We start from the raw sequence: 16,900 nt of genomic DNA on the forward strand, positions 1-16,900 counted from the left end.
CTCGCCGCAACGAACGAAGGTAAGATGAACACGACGACGCGCACACACGGGCATATACAGGCACATACATAGCCAGGATTATTGATTTTCCACCGGAGCCACTGTGGCGCCGGTGTCCGCGGCGTACACACGTCGAAAGCACCTGCATAAGGGTGGAAGGTGGAGGATAGGTGATACTCTGCATTTTGAACCCTTAACCCTGGAGCCTCTATTCTGAGTTGTTCGAATTCCCCCGCGCTCCAAACGTGACAATTTATCACTTTGAATGTGCGAGATTTCCTTTACGTCTCTCGAGATCGTTAAGACCAAGCTTTAATCGTCAATGATGTAGCATTCATGAATGATAGGGTAAGTGCCTGTGCTCTCAATATCCTTTGAATTAGCCGATTTCGTGTCATAAAGAAAAGACAACGCGATCATGTAACATCAGTAATAATCATATGATTAAGTTACTTTGTAATTATTATCTAGTTAGTTTTTCTCTGCCCCTATATGTTGACTAAGTTTGATGTAAAGCAACCCTCAATCCTAAGTCCCTTTGAACGCGATAATTTATCATTCTCTGTTATAAAAGTAACTATTAAACTAGTTAATATTAAAATATTACTAAAATAAGTTACAGTTAGATAGAAAAAGAAAGTTAAGTTACAGTTATTGAAAAAAAGTAACTCCATAACTGTAACTTAATTACACGCAAGTAATGTGTTATTTTACTTCTCAACCTTGATAACAGTGTACTATATTACATTAGCAAAATTTGTTAGCAACTGAATTAAAGAAGACTTAATTAAAGAACACTTGTAATAACGTGCGTATAAGCGTGGGAAATATAAATACATTGTGTAACGCCATTATTTACTGTTATCATCACGAACCTAGTAATTCTTAACAATTACAATTAGGATACCAAGAAAAATCGTTAACACGGTACAGTTCATTACTGCAGACAACTTGACGACGCGATTCACATCGTACCTCCATATTAACTGATGAGATTAATTAATAACGTATTGACACTTAGGCTAATCTAATTGTAAGTTATATATAGCAAATTTAAGGGAGTAGCATTTTTAAAAGAATTTCTATAATAAAAAATTACCAATTTTTGCCAGATGAAAATTATTGAGAAAATTATACATCAGAGGTAACTAATAGAATATAGAATTTGATTAATTTATAGATTAAGTTATAAATTTGAAGCTTGAGTACACATAATAAAATATCATTTTGTTGCTAAGAAAAATGATTACTTAATTATCTTTCTTTTAAGTAACGATTATCTTTAAAAAAGAATATTTTCTTAATAATAACCTTATAATGTACTCTTATATTACAAATTTTAGAAAAACTTATTTTGTACTCAAAACAGCAACTTATTTTCTTTTGAAGAATATTATAAAATTGATCAAAGAAGACTCTCGAAGCGACTTTATACATAATATAAACTAATCGTATATTTATGTTTTAATTTAATAATCTCGCGATTAAAGGATTAAGTTTATTAAAATTTAGAATATATCTTAAATAAATTTAATGCTTGTGATGAACTTATGATAGATTTGCGGATATACGAACTGTTGAAATATTTGAAACAAATAATTATTACTTGCGTATAGTAAATATTATATTTTTCTGTGCGTAGAATGGCATGATTTAAATATATAGAGGCGGCATGAATCCTAATCCGATCCTGAGATTAATTTGATTTATACGATTCTTTCAACCGGTTGGTTTCCAAGAAGGTTTCTCCGTCTATCATCTCGAAAGTCATTTCAAAAACTCAACAAAACATGCGACTGTTAAACAGTAAAGTTTAACAGTCGCTTTGCAATTACTTCCAGTTGCTTCAATGTATTAGATCGTTAGATCGTTCAGACGTTTTATCGCTCGAACTTGCTGTCGCGAGTTGAGGAGCTGGGGGAATTAAAATCACAGTTGTAGGCAATGTAGTAGATACAATCGCGCAGAAATAGCCATTTCACAGTAATTGTATTCTTCAAAACGGTTCTCTGTCGCAATAAACAGCTGCTTTTTAGCGGGGAGGAATTGCGGAGGTGTAAAGCGGGTAAACGCCCTTACGATGACCCAGTTTTCCTGGCAACATACGCGCCGCTTTTACCCCTCCGAAGCTGCGAGCTCCATCCGACTAACGAGATTTCGATGCTCGCTCGGATTTAAACTTTAGACTATTACATCGACGTAACGTCTGACTCGTTCCTCCAATCTTACGATTGATCTTATTGCCTTTGATGTGTGAAAAAATAGTGAAGAACAGTATAAGTTTTTAATTTTATTGTTATGCATGTACTTTAAAAAAAAAAATTTAATTGTTAATTATTATTACTGTTTTGTGTGATGTTTAATTCTCAAGAAAGTAGTATATACTAAGAAAAATGTATGACTGAAAATGGGACGAACAAAAATTCTGATTGTATCAATCAAAATTCCGGTCATCTCAACTAGAATTGTAGTAGATATAACCAGAAAATTCTGAGTCGTCTATTTTTAATCAAAATTCCAATTAATTACAAAAAATAGATATTTTTCTCGATACCCATATTAAAAGTTTTTTTGGATTGAAAAATAATTTGCGTTGTACGACTTGAGTTTGTTCTTATTGCTACGATAAAATATACGACAATAATATAATAATACACATGAATATGTAAAGCATTTTTTTAATTTTAATTGTAAATGATTCCTGGTAATATATGCAGTTTTCCTAGATACACATTCAGTTACTATTTAATACAATATTATTGTATTCTCATTAATTGTAACAATACTAGAAAATGGCGAATTTAATAAAGCTTTATTCAGTGACTCCGATGCAATTTTTCTAGTAAAAATATTCTATGTGCAATTTGCGTAGGCACTTGTCTAAGTACTGTCTAATATTAATAGATTATTATTTTAATTGAAATAAGGGGCATAGTCCAGTTTTATTGCCCAGTTTTTGTTCAGTAAATGAATTCAGATTTTACGCATCTTTTGTGCACAGTAATTGCAACCAAAGCGTTACATCTTGATTGAAATCCTAAGTAGTTTTACTTCTCAGTTAACTAAACAGAGTTACTATAACTATTCAGCAATTGATTAAAAAATGCATGAAATTTCTATTAAAGATTAAAATAAATTTCTGTACGCTGTGCTTTGCGAGTGAAATTAATCCTATTTCACAAATTTGAACAGATTAGATATCTTGAATTTACCTGATTAACTAGATTAACTATAAGACGAGTATTTTCGATCTTCATTCAAACTGAAATATTTAAAAAACAGTGTAATATTGTTCTAGAGAATAACTTTGTTGGAGATTAAAATTAATGAGACGCGGGATTCGGAGGAACCGCGCGGGGTGAACAACCTCACGATGACCCGATTTGCTCTTTCTTTGGCCGGGAGAGTCGTCGTCGTCAGCAATAAATATCATGACTTGATTTTGTATGCGGAATAAAGTTAAAATTATTGGCGAGTGTATAGCGACTAAAATGATCACCGTTTTCCCAAAATAATTTCGTGAACGGTCATGGCATTCCTTCGCGTATCATCAAGGGCTCGCTGAGAAGCTCGCTAAAATCACCGAATCCCCCGTTGTGTTTTTATTAAAGACCCGTTATTGGCTAAAAGACGCCGTTTTGGGCGTCATAAATATCCGCGAACAGATGCAAGTGCTTGCGGTAGAAATTCCGCATACAGTACTTTGGCTAGCGTCGATGCGTCACTGCGAATTAATTTATTAATTGCGCATGAAATCGCCTTCTGTGCCAGCACTAATTAGTCATCTCTCCGATTAGATCAAGTGTATTTTCGCAGGAATACGCTTTACATTAAATCGATGAAGTTAAAATAGAAATAGATCAAAACTCAACAGCTGCTCTAAGAAATAAAATAAAATATTCACAAAAGCGATTAATTTTTAAAGAGCAGAGTCTATCTTGTTTTAATGCTACAGTTTTTCCTTGAGTAAAATTTGTAATAATTCATTATTGGACTGCATTCCTTGCCTCAAAATATGAAATAGTTTCAACGTCATTATAGTAGCTCTTCCGTTTTGTAAAAGTTAACAATCGATATAAAAAGTATAGTGAAATCATTTGAAAGCAATTTTGGAGGCTTAACTAAATTCTATTTATCTTCGACGATACGTATGATAGATTATTATAAATAGCAGACAATTGTTGCATTAGATGAATAATATTTAACGAGGGATTGCGTATTACTAAAGGCATCCAGCATGGCGCTCGCCAGGCGACATAAATAATGTAACATCTCAGCGACATATACGTCGCGCTGTACCAAAGTTCCATTCACATCTCGAGATCGTCAATCTTTCAACATCCAAAGATTTTCACGTTAAATTAAACTGCAATTCGTCGTGGTTTCAAACGTAAGGAGTTCAGATGTTTTCAGTTATTCGCAGAAATCTGAGAAAGTCTTCGCAACGGTTACGTAACGATTAAGTTCGCGCGGTTTTCCTGGGACGCGGCAGGCAGGAAGTACGCGATTATTCACGGTACCAATGAAATCTGCCATGAAATGGAGCAGCAAATTAGGTCGAATCGCGGATATATCGTCCTCGAGCACAATTCCTGTCCGTGGAACTTGCAGCCGACGTCAGCAATTTTCAGTAATTCACGTATGTTCCGTTCATCGTCTCGGTCACACTGATAAACGATCAACAAATCATGTTACGTCAACGAGCTCCAATTGATCTAAGAAAATCGATCTTACGCCTCTTTAAACACAATGACATAAACACAATTAAGGGACCTGATACTCAATCGCGTACTCATTAGTGCAAATTGTTCGGGGCAGAGAAACAAGCTAGTTAAAGTCTACTAAGCCAACTAATTACTAACACGATCTCGCTTCAAAATTACTCGCAGCTTTTTAATCGCAAAGTTTATCTTCTGCCGCTTACACGCAAAAGTTATCAATTTAAAAATTGTTATTTTCTACCAGTAATGTTAAAGAGCTCATATAAGACTTATAAAAGGGAAAAATAATAATACAAAACAATATATTTGAAAACTTATTGATATGAGATAAATTAAACGTAATCAACAGTTGAGTTCTTTACGTGCCAATTGATGGAAATATGAATTACGTGAAAGAAATCTTTCAACTGTTATTTCTCACATATAACTTTTGCTATAAGATAATTTGGTACCTCTTGTAACGCAATAATTATATAAAGTATAAATCAATTCTTCAATCAAACTTGAAATTTGACGACTTATAACATAAAATGTTCAAATTTCGCTTGCAATACATTAATAATACTTAAAAAAATTAAAGGGTTGAAGAAATGAGAGAAGATAAAATTGAAGACAAAGAATGAAAATTAAAGTTTATCATTATTTGTAAAGAATGAGTGGATATGGTAAGTTTAATTGTACATCAAGTCTTTTCTGGTACATTTAAGCTGAAACAAGTATTTCATTCTGTTACATTTATATTCTAATAAATCATTTCAAAGACTTAATAATTTCTAATACATTCGCATATAACAACAAAATTACGAACTACAACGGTATTTTATCTGGAATTATATAGAGGAGACGCGTCTACTGGGAGTACCTATTTCTAGACAGAGAGCCGACAGTTGTTACTGTACACGGGGCTACGTCACATCCGCATTTGTGCTAATCTGCCCGTCGGACAACTTGTTCGAAACATTTTAAATACATGGATAGAACGTCGCTTTAACTCCGAGATACAAACTCTACGTTATTCATTCTGTTATGCGAGTCGTTAATAACATCCCTAACAAGAAGGAATAGAAATCTTCTGATGGGTACAAACTCCGTAAACCTCATGATTTCGGTGTGCACGGGTATGTTCAATCAACAACAAAAGATTCTTAACGGTATCTCGATCGACGTTTTGTTACTATCGGACAATCGGAACTGTAAAATGCCTGGCGCGATTGCGCAATCCCGGGAAGTGAAATAACGTTTGTGGAAGTAAGAAGGTACAGTAAGTACAGTTAGACTGACGTCTGTGATGATGCTGATTTACTATGCGCGTCGACGCATCCATAACAAAATAAGCCTCCAGTAATGATTTAGGTATGCCAAAACAAGTAATTAATCTTGTTTAATGCAGAACTTAACGAGTTCTGCGTAGGTATAATTGCAGCGCCGACGAAGAAAAAATGAACTTTTTACTATCTGTTTGCATGTTTGAGACTTGGAAAAGATACTTCGACATTCTTTTATAAAGATCTTTTTTCTTAACCCTTCTCTCTTTCGTCTATATTTATATTTTTAATTAAAATAAAGAAACTAATCCTTATAATTCTGTTTAAAATAATAATGAATTTAATTATCATTATTCATAGTACAATTCACAGTTTATATAATGATTCATAGATATGTACCGTGATACCGATTTGTTAGCTAGTATGAAACTTTAACTTCACTCTAGCTCTCATCTTATTTAAAATGAAAAAACGTGACTGCATCAATAGCTCTCTCTTAAGAAAATAGAAATCTCCGCATTAATTAGTTACAAACATGCAATAAGAAACGCACTTTTTCACATATTTGTACCGTTCCCTCTACGCGAAAATTCAATAAATCGAAGCGTTGGAATTGACAGTCAAACTCTTCTCTCTCTCTCATAGGAAGGATGCAGGACGCGTGTCATCGATTATCTAACATTTCGCGTTCACATGCAACGTTGTCTCGCGAATGAGGCTACGCGTAATCTGGATGCGGTAATCTGGAAACTAGGTTGCGTCGAACCCCCTTTCCGTAAACGGAAGCGCGCGGCTTATTAAAGTAATCGATACCAAAGACAGGTATCTCTCCCTCTTGTGAGTTGACAAAGCAAAAGCTTCCTTCTCCTCCTCCTGCCCTTTCCTCGTCTATAAAAAAAGAAAGATACGACAAGTGCACGCATACACAGCGAGAAAGAAGCGTATTCAGCGTTTACATCGCGATTTTAAAGCGATTTTAAATAAATATTACATTACAAATTCCCGAATTTGACTCGACTCGACTTATCGTTGCCGACTGAAAACAGAGTGATTTCGGTTCGCGAGTCGGCAATCAAAGTCAATTGGTGCTTAGCTGTGATCGGTTGAATGTGATAGTCGGAAGTTCGAGTCAGTAGTTGGAGTCAGGTGTTTTGTAGTGTGATTATAGATTAATGCGATCTCCGAGGCGTCGTCGCGAGGCATTTTCCGCTCTGAAAGTAAAGCGAGAGAGATTAAATTATTCGCGTTCGATAATTTTTCTCGAAAGCGTGGTTACGCCTCGCGGAATCGACCGTGTAGTGTAAACAAGAGAAGAAAGCATCGATCGAACGATCACCGTAAAAGAAAAAAAAAAAGTATTGCTCTAACTTTCTCGTTAGTGTACGTTACATCGTGATTTTATTTTTATTTATAATCAATATTATACTGCAATATTCTACTTTTAAGTAGTATTGTTTGCTTCTACATGAAGATGTATAAATGCACATTTTATCATATTCATTCATTACACACCATTTTCATTTTCATTGTAAAAGTTTTCTAATATTTTGTTTTTCTGAAGTGCATGATTTCTCTTTTAAAAGTGGGTGTGTTTTCAGTGATGCTCGAAATAATTTAAGAATATCAGAGAAATAAAAAAAATCGCTCCCTTTGATTGATCCTCAGAGCATATGTGTGTAGTGTATTATTCATTGGGTTCGCCATCACGCAACTCGCTTCTTTATTTTACGAGGTACATGTATAGGGTATCCCAAAATTCGCTCGCAAATATACCAGAGCAAGAAAATTTTCGAAAAATTAAGTAAAACAATTATGTGTGTGTACATGTTTATTTTAAGCAATTTTAAGATAAGAGCTTAAATATAACCAATTATAGATTACATACGTTTAAACGGCCATGAATAGCAGGCATTTCGGTATTTAAACACAGTCTGTTTAAATGGTGCATAATTAGCCATTTAAAACCCTCATTTATATTTCACAAATTATTGCATAAAATAAATTTTTTGAAAACTTGTTATGACGAGCTTAACAGAAAATAGGAAATCTCTTGTTATGGCATTTTAATTCGCAAATTTCGGAATACTCTGTATATACCTATTCCATGTAGAACCTAGAAAGGTATCAGACATCTACGTTAGGATTATGTTTGACCTCGCTATAACATTCGCGAGTTAACATTAATGTATCGCATTGCCTTGATCTCTTTCATTCGTGTTCCACACGACTATTGTGCGCAAACATTTTCTGCTTCTATTTTCATACCTCGTCTGCGAGAGATGCGATGTTACGGGAGTAAAAAATTAAACCGCCTAATTAACGATGTTACGCATCGGCCCGATTGAGTTACTTGCTCCTATTCGGCAAAATGGATCGCACTATTCGTGCTCGCGAGACGCAATAAACTTCTCAGAAACTTCGGCTAAATATAATAATTGTATGGCCTGCCCTTCTTCGTGTGATCCCCGTATATATTTCTATCGTTGTATTTGCTTTTAAACGAGTCGGTTTCTCACACAAAACGTGACATTTTCTATTCATGTTATGCGGACGAACCATTGCACCAAGTCGACTTTCTTTTCAGCTTTGTATATTTTAATACTTATCTTCTTGAAATCTGGAGCACATATTTTACGTAAGGGGAAGGGAATTCGGATTAGATCAGTTTATTATAAATGTTTTTAATTGTTAATTGAACCTACGCTGAAGTAAATTCGCGAATAGGTTAAAGATGTAATTCTTGCTCTTTGTACTGTGAGTTAGTTTCCAATGCTGAACAAGATAAGAGCTTAACGTATCGATTAGACGTACAAACAAAAATATCTGATTCGTAATCGACATGAGATCAAGCTTACGAGGAAAAAGCGAAAGAGACAACAATTCGATTATGTGCACAGACAATATTATTTCAAAAAATATATTATACCAGAATATATGTATACACGATATATGTATCAGAAACTTAAATCTCTTTCTTTTATTAAAAATTTTGATTTGAAAAATTTTGTATAATGATTTAGCATTCCTAAAAAGAAAAAAATAGCAAAAGTCTTTTTTTGACGTATTAATGAGTTAAAAAGTATATTTTCGATTTACTGCATATCATCAATAACGGGCTAAGAGAATGAAAAGGAAAAAATAAAACAGGAAATTCGGATTATGTGTCGCTCAACCGACGTGCAAGTGTCACGGTGAAGTAACTTTCGTTCAAGCGTGAACAAGCGCTTTATTATGTGAACCTCTTAGAAGCCAAACCGATCAACTCCTTTTCTGCACAGTAAAAAAGACATTTTGCGTTTGTGTTACAACTATTCTTTGTTAAGTTAATGAGACGTGATAAAATATTGAGACATGACAAAAATTTAACATAAATTTTTCAACTGTGTATATAAAAGTTAGAAAAAAATTACAATGTCGTAATCTAATTTTATGTTAAAATTATGTTTCAATACTAAAATTAACTAATTTGTAAAAAGTGTGATTTAATTAGGTTGACTTCCAAGAGTAGTAGCTCGTATCATGAGGTACGCACTTCGCCGATTGTAATCGTTAGATAATAACTGTACGCACAAGGCAATGCTGAGGTAAGCGCAAATATGTAAAGAGACTTTAGCGTATAATTATTGTCATTCTCGCCGTGTAACCTTCGCGCTCTGACTTAACATATACCGCCAGTCGTATAGTTTAACAGAATTTCATGGTGATACATCATGGCTCGATCAAGAAAATCAAGAAGTTTGTGAGAATCTTCAGATATAAATAAATAATATTCATCGTGTAAACAATGCAAGGTGATTCTTTTTTTATCGCTAAAGTACAAAAGTTAATGTCACATTATAAAGCGAAGCGTTTTCTTGCGGCTAATTTAAAGAAATATCATGAGGTTTCACAATCGTCCTATCATTTTAATAATATTGTATTATTAATTGTTAATGATTCTGTAGTCGCCAGTTAAGTATTCAACATCAAGTACACACGATTCTTTCTTGGAAAAATCACTCAAAACAATATAATCATTCTGTAAGATTTGTATATGTAGTCATAACTGAAAAAGTATCCACGTAGAGGCGCTATGTGGCTCATTGTTAGTAATAGAATGACTGCCTAGAAAGAAAAACTCAGAGACATCAAGCCTCGATTCAAATTCCAGCAGTAAAGCCTTCCGCAGGAAAGCCTTGATACATATTTTTCTGAATACGTCTAACCAAAAATATCAAAAACTCTCTGAGAAGAGTTATTATTAGTTACTCTAATGATTCACAATGATTATTTCTTAAAGAAAAAAAAAAAATAAAACGTTGACATTAAACGTACGATATTCAAGATATAAAAGAATAACATAGCTTCTCAAATCGTAGTTCGACGTTATTAATGCTTTAGATTTTTTCAAGAAATAATCATTTTAACGGATATATTGTGAATCGTCAGAGTAACTGATGTCGATGGCTCTTCAAGAAGTTTTTGATACTTTCAGTGATACATATTCAGAGAAATTCATACTTGTCAGGACATTCTTGGCACTACCGGAATTCAAATCGAGACCTATATCGCAGAGTTTCTCGTACTCTTTAGATACGAGTCTTACCTAGAGTCACTTATACTCTATCACCGAGTCATACAGGTACTACATTGATATTTGCTGTATTGTGCTTACTTATACATATCTTACAGTTCAGCCAACATATTCAATCTCCCTACTGACTCTCCTAGCCATCTCTATAAAACAACTTCACTTACGATATGTATCTTTATCTTTAATGACATTCCTCCTCCTGAGAATCCATCTTTATCGTTAAGCTTTTTCTTGGTCACGATAGACTGCCCTTTCGGGTGCTCTTTCCGAAAGAAAACGAATAAAAATTCCATTTTCTGAAAACTGTAAGCGACAACGCGAGAGAAATATCAGAGCACTGCAGGGATTCAAACCGAGGTCTCCGAGTTTCCCCTAACTACTAGGCCAGTGAGCCATACAGTCCCTATGTAGATATTCTCTCTCTGTTATGCCATATACAAATCTTACAATACTTTGAAATATCAAACTATCAATACCAGAGTCTGTATTCTTAAATTGAACTTGCACTTTCATTCATCTTTTCTCTTTTTTCTTCAACATGGCGAGAACAAAAGAAAAGATGAACTATGCAAGAAGTTCAGAAAAAGACTTTATATCAAAATGTGTTGAGATAAATCAAAATCAGTTCTCGATAAAAATCGCAGTTCTGTCAACTTAAAATGCCTAGAACTAGTAAAGATGAATTCTAATTGTCTTTAACTTCTTAAAGATCACAAATCGCGGTTATCCACAAAATATTATTCAGAATGTTAAAAATGTTACGGTTGGAGTGTGTTAAACGACGATAACAAGCATTAAGTTTTCAGTGCGACACGAACTACCAAACCATTAATTTATTAATATATGCCTGAGACACGTATGCTTACCGCTGGCATACGCTATGACGTAACTGTAAACACAGCACGCTCGGTTGAATTGATCGAATCACTTGTGATCGAGGGCGTCGACGGGACACGTATTTTAAATGCAGTCAAAGGTCAGTGATAGATTATCGATTACTCGCGACCAGATGAGCTCCACAAAAAAGTACGTAATCGTTATTCGGCTGCGGACACAAAAAATATGGTCTAATGCTCATTTCTACCAGGGCAGATTAACTTTAATCTCAATTTTATTCACTTTTTATCCTTCTTTAGGTCTGAGAATTAAAAAAAAAAAAGATAAAAGTAAATTAAAAAAAGATTAAAATTAATCTATATTGGTATAGAAATGGGGACATATAAATCTCTGTTCGCACGGCACATTCTCATTTTTTTTTCTCACACAAATACATAGGTAACAAACATGCTTCTAAACTATCAGTAAGCGGTATGCGATACTCGAGTTGCGGTTTCCCAAGAAAAGAAAAATTAGCATTATTTCCGCGAAAAATTAACGACTGTTATGCACGGGAAGGATGGGGAGTCGAAACGGAAGTCCCATTTTCTGGGGTTATTCCCCTCCCATCTGTTTCGCATATACGGTCGAGAGGAGGCCGTGTATACGCTGTGTATCGAACGAACGAAATAGTGACGCGACGCTATTCGCCGACCTTAACATTTCACAGTGCTCACGACCGCTCGATTCGCGATTAGGGGTGACTCAGCTCCTGGATTCGGCGCCGGTTTACGAAACCGTTCGCAAAGAGCCAATCCGATTGGCATAATCGAGGTTTCTTTTTTTTTCTTTAACACGGCACTACGTTGAGAAAATGTTTGGTTAAAAATGGACGAATCAGAAGATTCTGATCATATCATCAACAATCAGAAATCGGGTTATCTCAACTAGAATTATAATAGATTGAATCAGAAAATTCTGATTTGTCTATCTTCAACCAGAATTTTAATTAATGCAATCGGATATTTGAAGTGTAGACTCCAAACGGTCAGAAATTTTTCAGCGCATATATGCGGTAAAAAGGGGGATATTAATTAATAGGCACTAAAGGCCTATTAAAGATCGGTATTCATACAGTCGGGCCTTTTATTTGAGATTAAGTACAATCTTAAGATGTCAGCCATAAGCCAATCAGACGACTGTATTAGCATCTTAAGAGTCTTAAAATAAGAACGAATTATGAATATCCTATGACCCGCTTTGATTAAAGATGGCTGTCTTCACTCATTTTTATGAAAGTTATAAGCAATGTAATTGGATGAGATGTCATATCATAGATGAATTGTTCCTATATATAGCGTGGCGTTTAAAAGCCGGTGTCACACTATGCATTGGAGACTGAGAAATTGCAAATTAGAGATTAGAATTCGACTAGGTAATTTCAATTTTGAAATCCTACGGAACAACTCTCGCGTGCAAACGCGATTGGGAGCGATCGTAAACGTGGTATAAAGTTCGACAGAAAGAAGGAACGCGAACGTACATGAGGAATACATAAACGAGGAATGTCGAGAAAGGAGGATCATGCTTAAAACTTTCTCGAAGGGAGTTCTCCGTTTCTTCCGAGAGAGAAGTTTGCTCTGCCTTCTCCTGACAGATTAACGTCGTTGCGTGTATTCCCGAAATAGCGCATGCCGCGTAAACGACACGGCGAGTGCGTACACTTGTTCGCCCTTGTTCCTCTTCCCCTGCATCCGCGAACGAGCGAGCGAGCGAGCGAATGCACGCACGCACGCACACACGCACGCACGCACTTCCGTCGAGCACGATGCGGCGGAAGAACTGGACATGGAATCGACGCGGCTGGACGCGGAAGCGGTCGTAAATCGAGATGAGACTTTGAACATTTTTTTTATAACTGAACTACAGTGTACATTTTATTGTACACATTTAAAGTAGAGTAGGCATATGTTCGTAATTTGGCAAAAGCGAGAAGAGTTTCACTGTAAACAAATTTCAAGTAAAATTACAACAATTATATAGCGGATAATTTTGGAACCCACTATTAAAATATAGATATATTTATACATATAAGTAAAAGTACAACTTAAAAATAAAAATATTCTTTCTTGTAGTAATTAAACAATTTGTAAAAGGAAATTAAATAAATTGAGAATTTGAATTAAATTTATAGAAATGTTTATGGAATAGTTTGCCAATGTGAATTACATAAAAATTTTCTTCAACTATATTATCGATATAGAAAAATTCAAATATAATATATGATATTACCTTACATTATATTATACATATAACGTATAGTATCAGAAAAGTTATTGCAAAGACAAATTTAAAAAATTCCATTATTGTATACCTAATTTTTACTGGCTAATTTTGATAGGTATTATTTATGTATAATACCTATCAAAATTAGATATACAATTTATAATAGAAATATAAAAAATTATTTTTGTTAGAGTATCTATAGTACAGCAATAAAAAATAAACTCTCAGTTAGCCTGACGATCGTAGATTTGACCTACGGTTAGCTCTTTGTGAGGTATTTGTACAGATTTGACAAACATCTCGGTCAAAGCTGTCAAAATCTCATTCGCGAATTTATTGTGGTGAACGACAGAAAGATCTACTATTCTCTTTTTTTTTTTCCCGACCTAGATAAAAATTAAAGCAACAGCTACGTAACAATAAGTCTGTTCTTTTCAACTAAACTTCTTGCATGACTCATTTTTTCTCTTTTCTCTGCGTTGGAGAAAAGAAAAGAGCAGAGCAAGTTCAGCTGAAAAAAAACAATAAGACTAATGGTATTTAAAGAAAAGATATTTAAAGAAAAGATATTTTGAAGCTCGTCACCGACACCAAATGCTATTAAAAGAGAAAGAGCTTGCTACTACAAGATTTAAAATTTCGATAAAAAATTACTGTTTATTAGACCATTTTTCACAGAGATTAATGACTGAAAACATTTTTCTCGAGAATGCTAAATGAGGAAAGAATTTTGATCAAAGCTAGCACGAGGAAATAGGCAATTTGTGGCACTCGGCTGAGATTGATCGGCGAGAACATCTTCCTCGAGGATGCTAAATGCGGAAAGAACATTTATTGAAAGCGTCAGCTCGAGAATGAAGAAATCCGGCTCACTGTCAATAATCTACTATAAATTTATCAATATTAATCATGACAATATTGTCGGTAATTGTTGGTACTGACAGCATTGTTGAAACGTGAGATTCCTATAATGATTCTTGAACAACAATTTTTACATAACAATACTGTCTGTCAGTCATAAACGCGATAACGTTCCGTCGACGTGTCGCATCGTCCAAGACCTTTGCATCGAGGAGCAAGGCGGATTGTTTAACTGTTAAAGTGAACCGTTAAACTGAGCTTCCGCTTTACTTCGTAAATCTAATCGTATCAGCTGGGCGACGGTTTTTCGCTTGGAAGACGTTCGTCAGACGTTTCACTCGCACCCGGCGATGAGGTTGCGAGCGGGCAGGTACAAGGACGGGTTTTATCTCGCGCGATCGTAGCATGGCATCGTTTTATTTGCCCTTCCACGCCCATTGACATCAATTTAAAGCTAAGCCAACGCGCTAGGGAGGGAGCCCCCGCGATTATTGTCGCGCTGGGCACTGTCGAGTGTCGAGTAGTACCCTCCGCTTTCCAGCAGCACTCGTATCACCGGGTGGCGTAAAGTACAATGAATTAAATACAAAAATGTAAGGGCGGGAGTACAGAATCTTACATAACGTGTAACCCACGAAACATTAACCAGTCCTTCGTTTCCGTTTTTTCTACGACATATAAGAAACTGATTGATTTTTTTTTTAATGTCTTAAGCCTATTTTACAATCGCGTAAGCGTATAGTTGTAAGTGATGGTAGTTGTAAGAATTGATCAATCACAGTTGAATATTCTTCTCGTATTCGGCTGCGATTATTGGTGAATTTTTACAACCACAATCGCGCTTACGACTACGCGTTTACACAATTGTAGGCTTTATGCATAACCCGTAAGAAAATCAATCAATCAAAGTCCTTTGTCTCTTTCCTTTCCATGAAATAAACGACCGATTGGTTGATTTTCTTATGCTTCATGCGTTATGCAAGAATCTGTGCGTCTGTCCCAACACAGGGATCATTTTATCTTTGCTTAACATTGGCAATTAAAAGAACGTAATGATTCAGCCTGATCTACAATTATGTAAACGTAGTTGTATAAGAATTCTCCAATCACAGTTTAGATATTCTCCTCGTATTCAACTGTAATTGGTCAATTCTTACGACTACGTTCACGCAATTGTAGATCGGGCTTTACTCCGTCGTCTGTGCCTCTCGCTGGAGTGCACCCAGGATCTGTCAACGTGACAAATTTTGATAAGCACGTTGGTTTTTGTCAACTGCAGCAGGTCAGAATGAGCAGAAGATGCGGCATAACTTAGAACGAGAGATGGCATATCCTTCTTTCTCATTCCTGTTTTGACAAAATAGCCGCAGACTCTCCGTTACAGGGTCTCCAGTTAGCACAAGCACACGGGCGCCGAGTATACGTTCTTCGGCTACGTTCGATTCCACTCCTCGGCGCACGATGGAAGCGCCGGGAAATTGGGTCACCGGCAGATAGGTCGTCTTGACAGGTGAACAAAACCGTTGGGAGGGACGAACGGACGAATGGCCGGAGAAGAGTCGATGAAGTGGGAGAGATACGGGTGGAAATTAAAGTCGACCGACGATGACCTCGCCGTCGGGAGAGATATGGGCCGCGAAAAAGTCGCCAATCGAAGCCAATCGAGAGAGAGAGAGAGAGAGGTTTCGCGAATCGACGACGCCCCGCGCGAGATATCGTCACGGGGGGATCAAACCCCGGACGGACGGTGAACACCGCGAGAGAAATCGGTGAATTGACGAAGGCGGGAGGGTGGGTGGCGGTGATTCAATGAGATAAATACGCTGGGACACGCTCGTCCGATGACGACGACGCGGCAATCGATGCCGGTAGAGCCTCACGGTTTCCGTGGGCGACACGGCGGCGATGACGACGCCGCCACCGTCGTCGCGATGCGATTCGCGATACTCGCACGATCGTTATTGACAGAGCGCGACTCACCGTCGCGACGCACCGGCACCGATGGGCCATAGTACTATGTATCTGGTGTACCACTGTACTATTACGGAGAAAGAGAGAGAAAGAGGGAGGGAGAAAGGTAGAGAGAGAGAGAGAGAGAAACCGAGGCGGCGCACGCCATTTTTATCCCGACACCAATATCCACCCGTCACCGAGTCGAGGCGGCGACTGCGAAGCTCGTTCTCGTCCGCGCATTTCCGCTGAAATGCCTGACGGCCGAACGAGACTTGGGTGTAACAACATCGGGTTTACTTACCCTCGCGTAAGGACACCCCGTGGCACCGTACCGCCACGCAACTCGCATAAAAGTCCCCGGCCCGGTACACCAAAATACCACCAAATAACGAATCCAACACCGATCCACCCGTCCACACACTCGA

The 16,900-nt window shown here is 36.5% G+C and overlaps 1 protein-coding gene across 1 annotated transcript in view; it reads right to left on the minus strand.

The window, feature by feature from the left end:
• The window catches only part of beta-Spec (spectrin beta chain), a 37,956-nt gene extending 21,056 nt beyond the window's left edge, over positions 1 to 16,900 (minus strand). Inside the window, exon 1 of the mRNA XM_018538000.1 lies at positions 16,777 to 16,900. The gene's annotated coding sequence lies outside the window, so the exon portion shown is untranslated. The remainder of the gene's footprint in view (positions 1 to 16,776) is intronic.

The sequence above is a fragment of the Cyphomyrmex costatus genome, unplaced genomic scaffold, assembly GCF_001594065.2.
Source record: "Cyphomyrmex costatus isolate MS0001 unplaced genomic scaffold, Ccosl1.0 scaffold189, whole genome shotgun sequence".
In the NCBI taxonomy this organism is placed as follows: domain Eukaryota; kingdom Metazoa; phylum Arthropoda; class Insecta; order Hymenoptera; family Formicidae; genus Cyphomyrmex; species Cyphomyrmex costatus.